General features: G+C 51.6%; 1 protein-coding gene across 2 annotated transcripts in view; it reads right to left on the minus strand.

The window, feature by feature from the left end:
- Positions 1–13,496, minus strand: part of casp8ap2 (caspase 8 associated protein 2) — a 68,219-nt gene extending 54,723 nt beyond the window's left edge. For both annotated transcript variants that reach the window (XM_072499760.1, XM_072499759.1), the window contains exon 1: positions 13,352–13,496. The gene's annotated coding sequence lies outside the window, so the exon portion shown is untranslated. The remainder of the gene's footprint in view (positions 1–13,351) is intronic.
- Positions 13,497–14,679: the final 1,183 nt, after the last annotated feature.

Below are 14,679 nucleotides of genomic sequence, written 5' to 3' on the forward strand. Positions count from 1 at the left end.
GCGGAGGCGCAGTGGAGGAAGGCCCAGGGGGCGATTTATGAGTATGGGGAATTGGCAAGTCGGATGCTGGCGCATCAGCTTCGGAAGTGGGACGCAGCTAGGGAGATCGGGGGAGTTAAGGATGGGGGGTGTGTGGTGCGGAGTGGGGTTGGCATCAATGGGGTCTTCAGGGACTTTTATGAGGAACTGTATCGGTCCGAGCCCCCACTGGAGGAGGGAGGGATGGGTCGCTTTCTGGACCAATTCAGGTTTCCGAAGGTGGAGGAGGGACTGGTGGCGGGATTGGGGGCCCCGATTGGGCTGCAGGAGCTGGTCAAAGGGATAGGGAGCATGCAGGCGGGGAAGGCACCGGGGCCAGATGGTTTCCTGGTCGAATTCTACAAAGAATATGTGGACCTGTTGGGCCCGTTGCTAGTTAGGACCTTCAATGAGGCAAGGGGGGGGGGCTTTGCTCCCGACGATGTCCCGGACACTGATATCCTTGATCCTGAAGCGGGACAAGGATCCCCTGCAGTGTGGGTCTTACAGGCCGATTTCGTTGTTAAACATAGATGCCAAGGTGCTTGTGAAGATCTTAGCGACGAGTATTGAGGATTGTGTGCCGCAGGTGATCCACGAAGACCAGGGGTTCGAGAAGGGGAGGCAATTGAACGCGAATGTGCGGAGGCTCCTGAACGTTATTATGATGCCGGCGAGGGAGGGGGAGGCAGAGATAGTGGTAGCGATGGACGCTGAGAAAGCCTTCGATAGGGTAGAGTGGGGGTACCTGTGGGAGGTGCTGAAGAGGTTCAGGTTTGGGGAGGGGTTTGTCAGGTAGGTTAGACTGTTGTACGAGGTCCCGATGGAGAGTGTGGCCACGAACAAGAGGAGGTCTGAGTACTTTCAGTTGCATCGAGGGGCGAGGCAGGGGTGTCCCCTGTCCCCCCTGCTCTTCGCACTGGCGATTGAACCCCTGGCTATGGCACTGAGGGAGTCGAGGAACTGGAGGGGGTTGGTGCCGGGTGGGGAGGAGCATAGGGTGTCGCTCTATGCGGACAACTTGCTGCTATATGTGGCGGACCCGGTGGGGGGGAATACCGGAGGTAATGAGGATCCTCAGGGAGTTCGGGGATTTCTCAGGGTACAAGTCCAACATGGGGAAGAGTGAGTTGTTTGTGGTTTGCCCAGGGGACCAGGAGAGGGGATTGGTGAGCTCCCACTAAAAAGGGCAGAGTGGAGCTTCAGGTATTTGGGGGTCTAGGTGGCCAGGAGCTGGGGGGGCCCTGCATAGACTTAATTTCACGAGGCTAGGGGAGCAAATGAAGGAGGAGTTCAAGAGGTGGGACGCGTTGCCACTGTCCCTGGCGGGTAGGGTACAGTCAGTTAAGATGACGGTGCTCCCAAGGTTTTTGTTCCTGTTCCAGTGCCTCCCCATTCTTATCCCGAAGGCCTTCTTTAGGTGGGTGAACAGGAGCATAATGGGGTTTGAGTGGGCGCGATGGACTCAGAGGGTGAGAAGGGTGTTCCTGGGGCGGAGTAGGCATGGGGGGGCTGGCGCTGCCCAACCTCTGTGGGTACTACTGGGCCGCCAATGCGGCGATGGTGCGCAAGTGGGTGATGGCGGGGGATGCATGGAAGAGGCTGGAGATGGCGTCTTGTGAGGGTACGAGTCTGGAGGCGCTGGCAACGGCGCCGCTGCCGCTCCCTCCAATGAGGTATACCACGAGCCCGGTAATGGCGGCTACCCTCAAAATCTGGCGGCAGTGGAGGCGGCACAGGGGGGGGAAGTTGGGGCCTCGGTGTGGACCCCATTACGGGGGAACCACCGGTTCTCCCCAGGAAGAACGGGTGGAGCGTTTGCGGGGTGGCACAGGGCAGGGATAAGAAGGTTGGGGGACCTGTTCGTGGACGGGAAGTTCGCTAGCCTGGGTGAGCTGGAGGAGAAGTATGGGCTCCCCCCGGGGAACACCTTTAGGTACTTACAGGTAAGGGCATTTGCCAGGCGGCAAGTGGCGGAATTCCCGCGGCTGCTGCCACGCACAGTACAGGACAGGGTGCTCTCGGGGGGGTGGGTTGGAGTTGGGAAGATCTCGGCAACATACCAGGTGGTGCAGGAGGAGGAGGAGGCCTCGGTGGTGGAGTTGAAAGGTAAGTGGGAGGAGGAGTTGGGAGATGAGACCGAGGAGGGGATGTGGGCAGATGCCCTAGGGAGGATGAACTCTTCCTCTTCGTGCGCGAGGCTCAGCCTCATACAGTTTAAGGTGCTGCACAGGGCACACATGACTGGAACAAGGATGAGCCGGTTCTTTGGGGGTGAGGACAGGTGTGTTAGGTGCTCAGTGGGCCCAGCAAATCACACCCATGAGTTCTGGGCATGCCCAGCGCTGGAGGAGTTTTGGAAGGGCATAGCGAGGACGTTGTCGAGGGTGGTAGGACCCAGGGTCAAACCGGGCTGGGGGCTCGCAATATCTGGGGTTGCAGGGGAGCCGGGAGTGCAGGAGGCGAAAGAGGCCGGTATTCTGGCCTTTGCGTCCCTGGTAGCCCGGCAAAGGATTCTTCTTCAGTGGAAGGATGCGAGGCCCCCAAACGTGGAATCCTGGATCAACAATATGGCGGGGTTTATTAAATTGGAGAGGGTGAAATTCGCCTTAAGGGGATCGGTACAAGGGTTCTTCAGGCGGTGGCAACCGTTCTTGGACTTCCTGGCAGAACGGTAGACAATGGTCAGCAGCAGCAACCCGGGGGGGAGGGGGGGGTTCTATTTTATTTTTGTTTGTTTGCACTGGGGGATCTGAGGGGGTGTATATCTTTGCTATGTTTGCTTTGTGTTAATTTGGGGTGTTAATTTATTATTCATGTATAGGGGGAGGGGGCATGGGGGTTGTTTTATTTTGTTCTGTATTTAATTCTATTGGGTTCCTTTTTCATTTTGTTGTTGATATTTTGTGAAAACCGCAATAAATTTTTTTTTTTTTTAAATGTGAGGAGTGAGAGAGCGGCGAGTCTTCATGAGAGGAGTGAGAGCGGCGAGTCTTCATGAGAGGAGTGAGAGAGCGGTGAGTCTTCATAAGAGTGAGAGCGGTGAGTCTTCATGAGAGCGGCAAGTCTTCATGAGAGGAGGGAGAGCGGCGAGTCTTCATAAGAGTGCGAGAGCGGCGAGTCTTCATGAGAGGAGTGAGAGAGCTGTAAGTCTTCATGAGAGAGCGGCGAGCCTTCATAAGAGTGAGAGAGCGGCGAGTGTTCATGAGAGCGGCGAGTCTTCATGAGAGGAGGGAGAGAGCGGCGAGTCTTCATGAGAGGAGGGAGAGAGCGGCGAGTCTTCATGAGAGGCAATAAAGGGAGAGCGCGGCGAGTCCTTGTGAGAGGTGCAAGAGGGAGAAAATGGCGACGAGTCCTCGTGAGAGGCGCAAAAGGGAGAGAGCAGCGAGTCTTCAAGAGAAGTGCAAGGACAGAGTGGGTAGTCTTCATGAGAGGGGCAAGAGGGAGATGACGGCTAGTCTTCATGAGGCGCAAGGAGGATAGCGAGTCTTCATGAGGCGCAAGGAGGAGAGGGCAGCGAGTCTTCATCAGAGGCGCATGAGGGAGAGAGCGGCAAGACTTCATGAGTCACTTCCGGTTGAGGTGGTGCCTTGCTAGCCACACGTTTCGGCGGCTCCAGCTCCGACGGACCTTCGGGCTCTTTTAAGAGCCCCAACGGGAAATTTTGGGGCGACGCAACCCGGTGTGGGGTGAGTGAGAAGGGAGTCCCCCCCCAACTAAGGAGGAAAAAACCGGCGGCGGCGGCTGCAGCGCGAGGAATCGTCGACCAAAGAGACAGAAAGGGAGAAGCACAAGATGGCGGCGGAGATAGCGCAGGCGACATGGGGGCCTGAGCAGGATGAATTTTTGAGACGGTGCGTGGAGCTACTAAAGAGGGAGGTGCTGACCCCGATGCTACAGGCAATTGTGGGGCTCAAGGAGACACAAAAGACCCAGGAGACAGAGCTCCGCGTGGTGGAGCAGAAGGTGACGGATAATGAGGACGAGAACCTGGGCCTGGCGGTCAAAACACAGACGCACGAGGCACTTCATAAAAAGTGTACTGAAAGGATCGAGGCCCTAGAAAACGGAGCGCGAAGGAAGAACCTTCGAATACTGGGTCTCCCTGAGGGTGTGGAAGGAGTAGACTGTGGAGCTTATGCAAGTACGATGCTGAGCTCACTGATGGGTGCTGAGGCCCCTACGGGCCCCTTGGAGGTGGAGTGGGCACATCGGATCCCGGCGAGAAGACCAAAAGCAGGAGAACCACCCAGGGCGATAATCGTGCGATTTCACCGCCTTAAGGATAGAGAAGAGGCCCTGAGATAGGCTAAAAAGGTGGGGAGTAGCAGATGGGAGAATGCAGTGGTACGGGTGTACCAGGATTGGAGTGCGGAGGTGGCGAGAAGGAGGGCGAGTTTTAACCGAGCCAAGGAGGTGTTGCATAAAAAGGTGAAGTTCGGGATGCTGCAGCCGGCAAGACTATGGGTCATGTATCAGGAGAGACACCATTATTTCGAGACGGCGGAGGAAGCATGGACCTTTATTAAAGAGGAGAAATTGGATCGGAACTGAGGGACTGATGCTGCAGGAAATGTTATTGTTACTGTTTTGGTTGATGTTAATAGAGAAGTAAATTGGGAAGGGGGGAGACATTGGGAAATGTGGGCGCCGGTGAGGGGGGAAAGACGGGACATAGATGGAGAATGAGGAAGGGGAGGGGAAGGGGAAAGGGAGCTGCGCCACAAGAGGCGGGTCAGGTAAAGGGATGTTCCCGCGCCAGAAAGAATATGGCGGGAAGACAGGCGCAAGGCGGATGGGAGTTCCCCACACGGGGGGGGTCGAGGAGTGAGCAAGAGTAGCCGGGGTCAGTTGAAGTCAGCTGACTTACGGAAGTAATATGGGGGAGCAATCACGCTAGAAAGAGATCTAGCCGGGGGGGGTTGCTGCTGCGGAAATCCAAAAGGAAATGGCTAAAGAGTGGGTGGACGAAGTCAGGCTAAGGAAAGGATGGGTGGGACAGGTGTTCCACTCAGGGCTGGACGCAAAGAACAGAGGGGTGGCCATATTGGTGGGGAAACGGGTAGCATTTGAAGCAAAGAACATCGTAGCAGATAGCGGAGGTAGATATGTAATGGTGAGTGGCAGGCTGGAGGGAATGGAGGTCGTGTTGGTTAATGTATATGCCCCGAACTGGGACGATGCGGGATTTATGAGACGGATGCTGGGGCGTATACCGGACCTGGAGGTAGGAAACTTGATTTTAGGAGGGGACTTTAATACTGTGCTGGACCCGGGGCTAGATCGATCCAGCTCAAGGACCGGAAGAAGGCCGGCAGCGGCCAAGGTGCTTAAGGGGTTTGTGGACCAAATGGGGGGAGTGGATCCATGGCGATTTCTTAGACCTAGGGCTCGGGAGTTCTCCTTCTTCTCCCATGTCCATAAAGTGTACTCCCGGATAGATTTTTTTGTTTTGGGAAGGTCGTTGATCTCTAGGGTGGAAGAAACTGAATATTCAGCCATAGCGGTTTCGGACCATGCCCCACATTGGGTGGACCTGGAATTAGGAGAGGAAAGGGAGCAGAGAGCACTCTGGCGATTAGATGTGGGATTGATGGCGGATGAGGGAGTGTGTGCAAGAGTGCGGGGGTGTATCGAGAGATACCTGGAGGTCAATGACGTCGGCGAGGTCCCTGTGGGAGTGGTATGGGAAGCACTAAAAGCGGTGGTCAGAGGAGAGCTGATCTCCATTGGGGCCCACAAAAGGAAAACAGAGGCCAAGGAAAGGGAAAGATTACTGGGGGAGATTTTAAGGGTGGATAGGGAATTTGCAGAGACCCCGGAGGAGGGACTGTACAGGGAGAGGAGACGACTCCAGACGGAGTTTGACCTTCTGACCACCAGAAAAGCGGAGGTGCTGTGGAGGAAGGCACAGGGGAGGAGGTATGAATATGGGGAAAAGGCTAGTCGCCTGCTGGCTCATCAATTGCGAAAGAGGACAGCAGCGAGGGAGATAGGAGGAATTAGAGACGAAAAGGGAGACACGGTGCGAAGAGCAGGAAAGATAAATGAGCTGTTCAAGGCCTTTTATGAGGGACTGTATAGGTCTCAACCCCCAGAGGGAGAGGAGGGGATGCAGCAGTTCCTGGATCAATTGAGGTTCCCGAGGGTGGAGGAGCAGGAGGTGGTAGGCCTGGGGGCACCGATTGGGGTGGACGAGGTTATTAAGGGACTGGGGAGCATGCAAGCAGGGAAGGCTCCGGGACCAGACGGGTTCCCGGTGGAATTTTACAGAAAATATGTGGACTTGTTGGCCCCGTTGATGGTGAGGACGTTCAATGAGGCCAGGGAAGGAGGGACTTTACCCCCGACAATGTCGGAGGCGACGATATCGCTAATTTTGAAGAGGGATAAAGATCCGTTGCAGTGCGGGTCCTATAGACCTATTTCATTATTGAACGTAGACGCCAAATTGCTGGCAAAGGTACTGGCATCGAGGATAGAGGACTGTGTCCCGGGGTGGTGCACGAAGACCAGACAGGGTTCGTAAAAGGGAGACAACTGAATGTGAACGTGCGACGACTATTAGGGGTGATGATGATGCCCCCAGTGGAGGGGGAGGCAGAGATAGTGGCGGCAATGGATGCAGAGAAGGCATTTGATAGGGTGGAGTGGGAGTATTTATGGGAAGTGTTAAGGAGGTTTGGGTTCGGGAACGGGTTTATTAGCTGGGTCAAACTTCTTTATGGGGGCCCCAACGGCAAGTGTAGTCACGGGTCGACAAAGATCAGAGTATTTCTGACTATATAGGGGAACAAGACAGGGATGCCCGCTGTCTCCATTGTTGTTCGCGTTGGCAATTGAACCTCTGGCCATGGCGTTGAGAGACTCCAGGAAATGGAGAGGGGTGATTAGAGGGGGAGAGGAACACCGAGTCTCGCTATACGCAGATGACCTATTATTATACGTGTCGGACCCAGCGGGCGGGATGATGGAGGTTATGCAAATGTTGAGGGAGTTCGGGGAGTTCTCGGGGTATAGGCTAAACATGGGGAAGAGTGAATTATTTGTGATACATCCAGGGGACCAGAGTAGAGAGATAGAAGGCCTGCCTCTAAGGAAAGTGGAAAGAAACTTCCGATACCTGGGGATTCAGATCGCTAGGAGCTGGGGAACCTTGCACAGACTTAATCTGACACGGCTGGTAGAACAAATGGAGGAGGACTTCAAGAGGTGGGACATGCAGCCTCTGTCGCTGGCTGGCAGGGTGCAGGCAATTAAGATGATGGTCCTCCCGAGGTTCTTATTTGTATTTCAATGTCTCCCTATACTAATCACTAAGACCTTTTTCAATAAAATAGACAGGAGCATCACGAGCTTCGTGTGGGCAGGGAAAGTTCCGAGAGTAAGGAGGGGGTTCCTTCAGCGTAGCAGGGACAGAGGAGGATTGGCACTACCGAACTTGGGCGATTACTATTGGGCCGCCAACGTGGCAATGATACGTAAATGGATGATGGAGGGTGAGGGAGCGGCGTGGAAAAGACTGGAGAGAAAGTCCTGTAAAGGGACGAGTTTAGAGGCGCTGGTGACGGCGCCGCTAACGTTCTCGCCAAAAAAGTTTACCACGAACCCGGTGGTGGCGGCAACATTGAATATCTGGGGACAGTGGAGGCGACAGAGAGGGGTGCGGGGAGCCCTGGTGTGGTCCCCAATTAGGAACAACCATAGGTTCGCCCCAGGAAGAATGGATGGAGGATTTCAGAGCTGGCACCAGTTGGGAATTAGGAGGGTGGGAGATTTATTTATAGATGGGACTTTTGCGAGCTTGGGAGCATTGGAGGAAAAGTATAAGTTGCCCCGGGGAAACTTCCTGAGATATATGCAGGTGAGGGCGTTTACTAGACAACAGGTGAGGGAATTTCCGCTGCTCCCGACACAGGGGACTCAGGACAGAGTGCTTTCAGGGGTGTGGGTCGGAGAGGGCAAGGTGTCAGAGATATACCGAGAGATGAGGGAAGAAGGGGAGGAGTCGGTGGGCGAACTAAAAGGAAAGTGGGAAGAGGAGCTAGGGGAGGAGATTGAGGAAAGTATGTGGGCTGATGCCCTAAGCAGGGTAAACTCCTCTTCCTCATGCGCCAGGCTTAGCCTGATTCAATTCAAGGTGCTACATAGAGCACACATAACGGGAGCAAGATTGAGCAGGCTCTTTGGAGTGGAGGACAAATGTGGGAGGTGTGGCAGAAGCCCGGCAAACCACGCACATATGTTTTGGGCGTGCCCGGCACTGGAGGGGTATTGGAAGGGAGTGACGGGAGTGATTTCGAAGGTGGTGATGGCCCGGGTCAAACCAGGCTGGGGGCTAGCTCTATTTGGAGTTGCGGATGAGCCGGGAGTGCAGGAGGCGAAAGAGGCCGACGTTGTGGCCTTTGCGTCCCTAGTAGCCCGGCGCAGGATCCTACTCATGTGGAAGGAGGCGAAACCCCCCGGACTGGAGGCCTGGGTAAACGATATGGCGGGGTTCATTAAACTGGAGCAGATAAAGTTTGCCCTGAGAGGATCGGCTCAAGGGTTCACCAGGCGGTGGCAGCCATTTCTCGACTACCTAGGGGAACGTTAGAGGGAAGACAGATGACCAGCAGCAGCAACCCAGGGGTGAGGGGGGGGGGGGGGGGGGGGGAGGGGTTAGTTTAGTTTATGTCAAACGATTATGGGGTTTAGTTATTTGTGTATTGTTAAAATTTCTTTACTGTTACGTTTGCTTTGTAAGAGGGAAAAAATTGTTGTTTGGGAAAAAAAAGTTCAATAAAATATATTTTTTTTAAAAAAGACTTCATGAAAGGCGAGCTCAATCGTGGAACGACTGCATTCAGTGTGATATCACAGTGAAATAGATAAATGATTGGTTAGGGAGTATTTTCCTTGCTTTTCTTTGAGAACACGTGTGGTTTATTAGCAATTGTAAGGTTTCATTAGTATTAGTACAGTTGACAAGCAGTAGTAAAGTTTGAGTAGTAGGGTATGTTCATTTAAAAATTAACACCATATATATACACACACACATTTTTCATATTAAGGAGCAATTTAGCATGGCCAATCCACCTACCCTGCATATCTTTGGGTTGTGGGGTGAGACCCAAGACACGGGGACAGTGACCTGGGTCCTTGGTGCCGTGAGGCAGCAGTGCTAACCACTGCGTCACCCAACTCCTAATAAATATGGCAGGGCAGGTAATGTTTTTCAGCTGAAGAATGTGAGAGCTCCTGGGTGCCGGTGATATCTAGGGCAAACACGTCCGCTGGAAGTACCCCTAGCTTGAGGAGCGTCTGCTCAGAGTCATTGAACTGGAGGCTGCAGACACTGTGATGCAGCACGGAGGGTAAAGTTAGTGGGCACTTTGTACCAGGAGGCAGTCACACCCATTAGGATAGGATCTTCTCATTTAGTCAGGGACAAGAGGATGTGACTGTGAGTGAGGCAGCTACGGGGCTTCAGAAGGTAGAAGTGGAGGAGCTTCAGCCTTTTGCAATTGTCCAACAGGTTAAAGGCTCTTGCAGGGGCGGGACAGTGATTAGCATTGCTTACTCACGGCAACAAGTACCCGGGTTCGATCCCGGCCCTGGGTCACTATCCGTGTGGAGTTTTCACATTCTCTCCGTGTCTGCGTGGGTCTCACCCTCACAACCCAAAGATGTGCAGGTTAGGATTGAATTGGATTGGATTTGTTTATTGTCACGTGTACCAAGGTACAGTGAAAAGTATTCAGCGAGCAGCTCAAACAGATCATTTAGTACATGAAAATAAAATAAAAAGAAAATACATAAAAGGGCAACACAAGGTACACAATATAAATACATAGACATAGACACAGGGGCTGTTTAGCACAGGGCTAAATCGCTGGCTTTGAAAGCAGACCAAGGCAGGCCAGCAGCACAGTTCAATTCCCGTAACAGCTTCCCCGAACAGGCGCCGGAATGTGGCGACTAGGGGCTTTTCACAGTAACTTCATTTGAAGCCTACTTGTGACAATAAGCGATTTTCATTTCATTTTCATTTCATTCATCAGGTGAAGCATACAGGAGTGTAGTATTAAACCGGTCAGTCCACAAGAGGGTCGTTTGGGAGTCTGATAACAGTGGAGAAGCTGTTTTTGAATCTGTTTGTGCGTGTTCTCAGACTTTTGTATCTCCTGCCCAATGGAAGAAGTTGGAAGAGTGAGTAGGCCGGGTGAGAGGGGTCTTTGATTATGCTGCCCACTTTCCCCAGGCAGCGGGAGGTGTAGTTGGATGGGAGGCAGGTTTGTGTTATGGATTGGGTTGTGTTCGCGACTCTCTGAAGGTGTATTGGCCCTTACATTGCCCCTTAATTGGAAACAAAAGGAATTGGGCACTTTAAATTTAACGAAAAGAAAAGCCAGTATGGATGAAAGGGTGGGGAGGCAGTGGCTTAGTGTAATGTCACTGGACTAGAGATCCAGAGACCCAGAGTACTTGGGGTCCCAGGTTCAAATCCCACTACTGCAGATGGTGAAATTTGAATTCAATAAAAATATGTAATTAAAAGTCTAATGATAACCATGAAACCATTGTTGATTGCGGTAAAAACCCATCTGGTTCACTAATGCCCTTTAGGGTAGGGAAAGAAATCTGCCACCCTTACCGGGTCTGGCCTACATGTGACTCCAGATCCACAGCAATGTGGTTGACTCTGAACTGCCCTTCAAGGGCAATTAGGGATGGGCAATAAATGCTGGCACAGCCGGCAATACCCATGCCTCATTAACGAATAACAAAAAACTGACCATGGTACAGAAAGCCACTCAAGTGGGAGAAGTTAAGAGGGACGCAGAGGTGGTCGGTGACAGTAGTCGGGGGATAGGTACAGATCTCAATCGAGAGCGCGGGCCCAGGAGGCTGTGGATCCAATGGTCATGGTCCACATTGGTACCAATGACACAGACATGACTACGAAAGAGGTTCTGCTTGGGGATTATGGCAACGAGGGGCCAAATTAAAAAGCAGAACCTCAAATGTAATAATCTCTGCATTATTACCTGAGCCATGAACGAATTGGGTAAATAAGATGAATGGCTGGTTCAAACACAGCTGTGGGAGAAATGGGTTGCGATTCATGGGACACTGGTACCAGTACTGAGGAAAGTGGGAGCTGTACAATTGGGGTGGTCTTCCTGAACATTGCTGGGGCCAGTGTCTGGTGAGTTGTATAACTAGGGTGGTGGAGAGGGATTTCAACTCAATAGTTGAGTGGGTCAGGAAGGGATCATGTGAGAGGAGATGTAGCAAATCAAAGAGAAACAACAAGGTAGAAGAGTCGCGATTTGGGCAATGTTAACCAGAGTGTGGTAGGAAGGGACAGAGAGTACAAATTTAAGAGTGCACCAGCAGATGAACTCAGTGTGAAAAAAATGGGAAAGAGACAGTTAAAGGTGCTTTATCTGAATGTACACAACACTCATTTAAAAGAAAAAGAATTTAGAGTACCCAATTCATTTTTTCCAATGAGGGGCAATATAGCACGACCAATCCACCTACCCGGCACATCTTTTGAGTTGTGGGGTCAAAATCCACGCAAACACGAGGAAACGTACAAACTCCACAAGGACAGTGACCCAGAGCCGGAATCGAACCTGGTACCACAGCGCCGTGATGCAGCAATGCTAACCACTGCACAACCGTGCTGCCTGTACGCAGCACTCCTAACAAAGTAGATGAATGATTAGCACAGATAGAAATAAATGTGTATGACCTGATAGCCATCACAGAGACATTGTTGCAGGATGACCAAGGCTTGGCCCTAAATATTGAAGAGTACTTGACATTTTGACAAAAAGTTAGGAAACTTGGTAAAATAACTTCATTGCAATGTTAATGTAAGCTTACTGTGACAATAATAAAGATTAAAAGTGGGGAGGTAGCTCTGTTAATGAAGGATGTAGTCAGTAGTGAGCGAGGACCTTGATTCAAAAAAAGCAAGACGTAGAATCAGTTTGGATAGAAATAAAAAAATAGTAAAGGTCGGTCACACAGTGTCCCTTAAATTATTCAAGCTCTTCAAACTCTAGAGCAAATATTCATCCAGGTTTCTCTTTAATTAGTTATTCACCCCATTGAGGTCCCAGACGACAGTTCCATATATTCACCATCCTCTGCACAATGTTATGATGTAAACTGGCTGTTCACTTTTTCCCTTTTGAATGTCTGTCCATGCCTCCTGGTTGGAAACTGTGGCCATAAGACTGGCTCCAAAGTTGGTAAATACGACTTATTCTTATATTGCCCTCAAACATTTGCATTTGCTGAAAAACAATCCATCTCGATCTTGGGTTTGTTAACTATATCCACCTTTTCTGTCTCCAAAGGCAATTTATTTATTAGTCACCAGCAGTGTCAGTCTATAAAATTTAATTGTACAGTACATTAACGTTAATCTGCCGTGCACAAATCTAAATGCCTATCAGAATTATTCAGATTCTATAAACTTAGGATATTCAGTAGTTCAAGATGTTGCATTAGCTCTCCCCTCAACACACAAATTGTAAACACTCTCAGTTGCTCTCTACATTGGTCAGGATCCTCACACTTTGTTATTCATCTCAGAATGTTGGTGTCATCAACACCAGCACTTCTCGAATTGTCTCGAGAAGATGCTGGAGATAGACCGTCTTCTACAATTAGATTAATGAATTGTCCTCATTTCCCCAGATGGCCCAGTGGACAAATAAACACAGTATAGATCAGGGCACTGAGACACACAAACCTGATAGGGCCCACAGGTTTGCCCTGTGCAATCTTGGCCACATACAACAGCAATGCAACATGTTAGGAGGCAAAATGAGCATAAGGTTCCAGCTGCTGAACATTATCTAACAGCCCCTGGAATTTGGCTGCATACACTGAGAGAACCAACTGTATTTCAGCACTCAGGAGAAGGGCGAGGGGGGCAATGGAATGCAATGTGTACCAAAATGTATACCCAAATGCGAAGATAAATGGGCGGGGAGGCGGGAGGAAATAAAGCGACAGAGCATCCTTTAAAAGAGAATGGCATCTGCAGCCCGGAAAAACAGTCAGTCATGACAAATAAACACAAACGGAAAAAAATCACAAATGCAAACTTTGTTCACTCCAAGTTTCATGAAGACATAAATGCATTAGTTTGAGTGAACACTAAGCGAGCGAGTGAGGGGAATTGGTGCTGGGGAGGGGTGATGTTGAAGATACAACACGGGTCCCTCTGGGTTTGTCATGTTTCCAAATCACTAGGGCCAAATCAAAACACACAGGTTCCAACTGAAGATAAATACATATGGACAAGGAAAGTCAGCTTTTTTTTTACCCCGCTCTGTGGAAGTTGCGAGCACAGACTCTCCCTCTGGCTGTGTCTCTCCGGCCGGGTCCTTCCTTCCTTCTCGCCTCTCCGCTTCCTGAGCCCGGCTCGCGCTCAGCCGCCTGTCACTCAGCCTCGCGCCCCTCTGGCCCGGGAGATGAGAGCGAGGCTTCCCGCTCTGCTTCCACCCTCCGGCCGGGCTCCATCCACAAAGAGACGCCGCCCGCGCCAAGAGGGGCCGCCAGCTCGGCGCACACCGCCGGCAGCAGCGGCACCTGCAGGCTGCTCCCTCCCTTGGAAACAGCGAGGGGAGGGAGCCAGGATTGCAGGGGCGAGGGGGGAGGACAGCCGAGCGAGCCGAATCACATGGTCCCGGCACCGCTCACGCCATTGGTTTCTCGACCTGTCAATCATAATGGCTGCCCGCCTTTCCCAACACAAATTACAAATGATGTGGAGATGCCAGCGTTGGGCCGGGGTGAGCACAGTAAGAAGTCTGACAACACCAGGTTAAAGTCCAACAGGTTTGTTTTGAATCACTAGCTTTCAGAGCACTGCTCCTTCCTCAGGTGAATGAAGAGGTGGGTTCCAGAAACATATAGACAAAGTCAAAGATGCAATAATGAAATGAAAGCTACTTATTGTCACACGTAGGCGCCAAATGAAGTGACAGCGTGCAATTGAAAGACACCTTCGGCATCTGGACAAGAGAGCACCAGATCAAGGTGACTCTGAGAACAGACGGCAATGGAACCATCATGCATCTCCCCTCCAGTTTCGCCATTGGAGGAAATCGTGGCTACCTCTACTACGTGGAACAGCCACGGGTATGCCACACCTGTGGCAAAACGGGGCATGTTGCCGCAAACTGCAGTGTGACCTTCTGCAAAAACTGCAGGCAGGAGGGATACATGACTGAGGACTGCAAAGAAGACAAGTGCTGCAACCTGTGTGGGGAGGCCGGCCATCTTTACAGGGCCTGCCTGAAACGCGGGGCGACATATGCACAGATCATCAGCAGCGGAGTTAAAAAGGCGACCAGAGAGGGGGTTCATACACCCTCCACCGAAAAAGACACCACAGCACAGAATGCGGAAAAGCAACAGAAGGGCCCTCAACAAAAAGAGGAGGTCCCAGCACGACCGGACAACTCAACCCCAACCTCATCTGACGAGGAACACTCAATGGAAGAGGATGGGACAAGGAATAAAGAGCCCTGGGAAACAGTGAACAGGGACAAACGAAAGAGAAAACAAAAAAACAAACTGAAGAACCCCCCGATGGGGAGTGGCAAAAAGAGACACCTTTCAGCCAGCGGACTTAGCGCCAACACCTCC

The sequence above is a fragment of the Scyliorhinus torazame genome, chromosome 4 (assembly GCF_047496885.1).
Source record: "Scyliorhinus torazame isolate Kashiwa2021f chromosome 4, sScyTor2.1, whole genome shotgun sequence".
Classification (NCBI taxonomy): Eukaryota; Metazoa; Chordata; class Chondrichthyes; order Carcharhiniformes; family Scyliorhinidae; genus Scyliorhinus; species Scyliorhinus torazame.